We start from the raw sequence: 6000 nt of genomic DNA on the forward strand, positions 1-6000 counted from the left end.
TCTTAGAACGCTTTTTAAACAAAGGAGCACCATGAGCACTACGCCAAACCTTCGGCACCACCCCCGTCTCCAATGACGTTTGAATTATTTCCGTCAGAGCCCCTGCTATTTCTGTATTAACTTCCCTCAAGGGAATATCCTGTCAGGACCAGGAGATTTATCCACTAGGTTTCAATGTAACGCTGATATAGAAGTGAGATTAGTACAACACAGGAACAGCCCACACGGCCCACAATTTTCATAGCCCCAAGGAGATGGCCAAGAAAATTAGTAATCCAATGGACATCTATATTAATGCATTATTCACCGACAATTTCCATATCCTTCCATTTTCTTCACTTTCCTGTCCCTGTTTGGAAGTCTCTTAATAGTCTGTAATGTACCTGTCTCTACAAAAACCCAGGTGCTCATTCTAGGCACCAGCAAATCTGCGTAAAGGAACTTGCCTTTCACACAGAGGTCGCCTTTCTCCTTTGAACTTACCCCCTCTCACACTGAATGCATGCCATCTGGTTTTAGACCTTTTAACCCCTCAGAAGAGATACTGTCTGTCTACTCTATCTATATCTCTCCCAATCTTAAAAACAATCATATTTTTCCCTCATTCTCCAGAGTAAACAACCCAAGTCTGTCCCATTTGATTTACAGTAGGTCTCTTTGTATTGATTGCTCATTATCTGTGCTATCCCATGTGGGACCTTGTGAAAACCCCTTCCGAAACATGTTGAAATGAGAACCATAGCTCTAACCTTCATTAATCATGCTCGTCACGTTATCAATAAAATCAATCAAGGTAGTAAGATACAAGTTTCCCCACAGAAGGCCATGCAGTCTTTTATTGAGGTGAGAGCAATTCCACGGAGGCAATTAGGGTGGCTGTCACGTCAGGGACATAAGTGACAACTAACTGCACAAACACTTACGTTAAACTATTTTTACTCACTCTGTCACCGTGCCTTGAATTTGACTCCTCAAGGGATATTGTAATCTATTTACTTTAAAACAAAATATGACGTGAATTTGCCAAATTATGTTCCATGGCAACTGACCTCAGCTATTTAAACTGGACATTTTTGTATCAGTGTTTATGGAGGCGTTCATAATGAAGTCGATTTATTTTGTAACATTTGACGGAGCACATTCGCTTCTGAAATTGAGCGAAGGAGTTTGTTCTGGCAGGGGGAATGGAGAACACTTCTTTGTTAAAGGGGGATATTTGTTCATTCTTTTCTTCCGTTCGTTCCAGTCATTCCGGGCGGTGTGAGTGATGAAAATCTGACATGTGTTACAATAAAAAAAACTCTGCGCTTATATTCCAAGAAACAATTTGAAAGATCCACAGCGATATTGCAGAGACCTGTGATCAAAAAGGGAGCCTCTCTTCGGGATATTAGCGAGGGCGGTTTGAGTGATGGAAATCACAGTGACAGCTGACATGTGTTTCAATAAAATACACTGCACTTATATTCCTCCAAACAATTTAAAAGATCCACAACGATATTCCAGAGACCTGTGTATTCTCCGCCAGTCACCGGTGCTAACAGCCATGTTTATTTTCAGCCAGATCGGTTATGTACATCACAAACGGCAGGGGTCGCAGAACTGATTCCGGTGGAGCATCACTAATCACAGAGCTCCAGCTACAACTGGTCCCTTCACCCACTACCCTCTTTCTGCAATGGGCGGGACAGTTCTGAATACAAAGCGGCCAATTCACCATTGCTCCTAATCTTCTGGATGAGACTCACATGGGGGACCTTGTGAAATGCCTTTCCGAAACATGTTGAAATGACAACCATAGCTCTGTCTCCATCAATCATCCTCGTCACGAAATCAATCAATGTAGTAAGGCACAATTTACCCATAAGGCCATGCTGGCTCTCTCTAATTAGGCTATGGTTTTTCAGATAATCATTAATCCTATCTCTCAGAATTCTCCTCAGTATCCTTCCGTGCTACGGACGAGAGACTTACCGGTTTACGTTTTCCCAGATTATCCCGGGTTTCTTTCTTGAATAATGGGACAAGATAAGCTTCTCACCAGTCCTGCAGGACTCCACCTATGGGTGACACAAAGATATTGGCCAAGGCCTCAGCAAACTCTTCACTTCCAGCTCCAATCAGGCAACAGCGAGTAATACAAACATTGCTATTTAAGATACCCGGCACCACTTCCTCCTGCACTTCAAAATACCTGAGCATTTTAATACACTTGGCACCGACCTCCGCATCCTCCACGTCCTTCTCTTCGGTAAATATTGATGTGAAGTACTCGTTATGGACCTTACCCACATCCTTTGTACCCAAGCAGTTGCTTACCCCAAACCCCACCCTCCCAATTTATCCTTGTGTGGTCGCCCCCGCTGCGTGTTATCGTCTTGCTCCTGATATATGTGCATAATGCCTTGGGTTTCTCTTCAATGTTCCGGACCAAGGACTTTTCGTGGCCCCTCTAAGCTTTCCTAATTCCCTTTCTACGTTATCTTCTGGTTTCATTACAACCCTCAACGGTCCCGTCTTTAATTCTGTATTCTGCCTTGGAATTTATCCTTCCAAGGTAAACCAGTCCACAGCTTCCCAGACTGAACTCCATCTGCCACTTCTCAGCCTTGCACATTCCACCCTTCCACATTCTCATTCAAATCATATATAACAATCACATAAAGTAGAGGTCTCATAACAGATCTCTGCAGAATACAACTGACCACCCACCCCCAGGAAGGAACACCCTGTGCATAATTATCCTCTGATTTATATGGGCAAAATCTAATTCTGAATCCAAAGCCACCATTCCTGGAAGCCGATGGCTACTGGCTTTATGAAGAACGCAACCATGACAAACACTACCAAATTGCTTTTGGTTTGCTGGCCTTCATAAATCGGAGCATTGAGCATAGGAGTTGTGATGTAATGTTAAAATTGCACATGGCATTGTTAAGGCCGAATTTGGAGTATTGTTTACAATTCTGGACACCGAATTATAGGAAAGATGTCAGCAAAATAGAGAGAGTACAGAGAAGATTTACTACAATGTTATCTGGCTTTCAGCACCTAAGTTACAGGGAAAGGTTGAACAAGTTAGGTCTTTATTGTTTGGAGCGTTGAAGGTTGAGGCGGAAGATAGAGGTATTTAAAATTATGAGGGGGATAGATCGAGTTGACGTGGATAGGCTTTTTGCCATTGGGTGTAGGGGAGATTCAAACAAGAGGACATGATTTGAGAGTTAGGGGGCAAAAGTTTAAAGGTAACACGAGAGGGAATTTCTTTACTCAGAGAGTGATAGCTGTATGGAATGAGCTTCCTGTAGAAGTGGCAGAGCCAGGTTCGGTATTGTCATTTAAAGTAAAATTGGATAAGTATATGGACAGGAAAGGAATGGAGGGTTATGGGCTGAGTGCGGGCCAGTGGGACGAGGTGAGAGCAAGTGTTCGGCACGGACTGGAAGGGCCGAGAAGGCCTGTTTCCCTGCTGTAATTGTTATATGGCTAAATATCTTACTAAATATCGCCATAAACACCATACCACCCTGGCTATTTGTATCATCTGCTTTGTCGCATCACAGAATTCAAGCGGGCTCCTGAGACATGACTTGACCCTCACAAAGACTCTCTCTAACCAGGATATACATCTCCCTATTCTTGTGAATCCTGTCTCTAAGAATCTTCTCCAATGGTTTCCCACCGCTGAAGTAAGACTCACTGGACTATCATTTTCAGAGTTATCCTCAATCCAATTCTGAGGAAAGAAGTAATATTTGCCACCCTCCTGTACACTGGCACTCCCTTTGTGGCCAGTAATAATGCAATGATCATCGACAAGAGAGCTGCAATCTCTTCCTTCGCTTCGCGCAGTAACCTGGGGGATATCCTCAGCACATAAGTAGACTTATCTATCCTTATGTATTTCAGCAATTCCAGCACATTCTCGCACTTCACCTCGACATGTTGCAGCACATCAGCCCATTTAACACCCTCAGAAACATCAATATCCCTCTTACCGGTGAATAGTGAAGTAAAGTCTTCATTCAGGACTTGCCCTACCTCGCCGATTCCAGGCGCATGTTTCATCTTCTATCCCTGACCGGTCCTACCCTTACTCTGGTCAGCCTCTTCTTCACATAAATCTAAAACACATTGGGGCCTTCCTTGATCCTTATTGCTAAACCTTTCTAAAGAACTTCCTAACTCTCTTATTTCCATTCTTCTGTTCGACTCTGTCTAATTTGAAACCGTCTGATCCTTGCTTCTGAAACCTTTAATCAGGAGACTGATAGAAAGATCGTAAGATTCGAGTACTGACCCGGGCTGTGGCGAGGTCGTGGGACAGTGTGATCAGTTTGGAAACTGACAAGGGCTGTCGAGAGAGATTGGGACAGTGTAATTAGTTTGGGGACTGTGTCTATCGGGAGAGACTGGGACAGTGTAATTAGTTTGGGGACTGTGTCTGTCGGGAGAGATTGGGACAGTGTGATCAGTTTGGAAACTGACAAGGGCTGTAGAGAGAGATTGGGACAGTGTAATTAGTTTGGGGACTGTGTCTATCGGGAGAGATTGGGACAGTGTGATCAGTTTGGAAACTGACAAGGGCTGTCGAGAGAGATTGGGACAGTGTAATTAGTTTGGGGACTGTGTCTGTCGGGAGAGATTGGGACAGTGTGATCAGTTTGGAAACTGACAAGGGCTGTAGAGAGAGATTGGGACAGTGTAATTAGTTTGGGGACTGTGTCTGTCGGGAGAGATTGGGACGGTGTGATCAGTTTGGAAACTGACAAGGGCTGTAGAGAGAGATTGGGACAGTGTGATCAGTTTGGAAACTGACAAGGGCTGTCGAGAGAGATTGGGACAGTGTAATTAGTTTGGGGACTGTGTCTGTCGGGAGAGATTGGGACAGTGTGATCAGTTTGGAAACTGAATAGGGCTGTGGGAGCCGGAGAGGAGCAGTGGAGTTAGTTTGGGGACGGACGTGGGCCTGTGGGAAGAGAACAGGGCAGTTGACACGGGCTGTGAGGAGGAAGTGTGACATTGTGATTAGTTTGGAGACTGACACGGGCTGTGAGGAGGAAGTGTGACATTGTGATTAGTTTGGAGACTGACACGGGCTGTGAGGAGGAAGTGTGACATTGTGATTAGTTTGGAGACTGACACGGGATGTGAGGAGAGGGCAGAACGGCACGAGAATTGGGGACCAATGCGGCTTTGGGGAGAGCGGGAAAGTGTGATTGTATTTAGGAACAGACTAGGGCTGTGGGGAGAGAGTGGAACAGTGTGAGTAGTTCCAGTACTGACAAGGGCTCTGGGAAGAGAGTGGGACAGTGTGATTAGTCCGGGGAATGACAGGGTCTATGGGGAGAGAGTGGAGAGTGCGATTAGTCCGGGGACTGACAAGGGCTGTAGGGAGAGAGTTTGACAATGCGATTAGTCCGGGCATTAATACGGGATGTGAGAAGAGAGTGGGATAGCATGTTAGTTTGTGGACTGGTACGGGTCTGAGGGCAATGAGCAGGGCTGTGGTATTAGTTTGAGGACTGATACGGGTCTGTGGGCAATTAGCAGGGCTGTGGTGTTAGTTTGAGGACTGATACGGGTCTGTGGGCAATGAGCAGGTCTGTGGTGTTAGTTTGAGGATTGGTACGCGTCTGTGGGCATTGAGCAGGGCTGTGGTGTTAGTTTGAGGATTGGTACGCGTCTGTGGGCAATGAGCAGGTCTGTGGTGTTAGTTTGAGGACTGATACGGGTCTGTGGGCAATGAGCAGGGCAGTGGTGTTAGTTCGAGGACTGATACGGGTCTGTGGGCAATGAGCAGGGCTGTGGTGTTAGTTTGAGGATCGGTACGGGTCTGTGGGCAATGAACACGGCTGTGGTGTTAGTTTGTGGACTGATACGGGTCTGTGGGCAATGAACAGGGCTGTGGTGTTAGTTTGAGGACTGATACGGATATGTGGGCAATGCGCAGGGCTGTGATATTAGTTTGAAGACTGATACGGGTCTGTGGGCAATGAA

The sequence above is a fragment of the Hypanus sabinus genome, unplaced genomic scaffold (assembly GCF_030144855.1).
Source record: "Hypanus sabinus isolate sHypSab1 unplaced genomic scaffold, sHypSab1.hap1 scaffold_298, whole genome shotgun sequence".
Classification (NCBI taxonomy): Eukaryota; Metazoa; Chordata; class Chondrichthyes; order Myliobatiformes; family Dasyatidae; genus Hypanus; species Hypanus sabinus.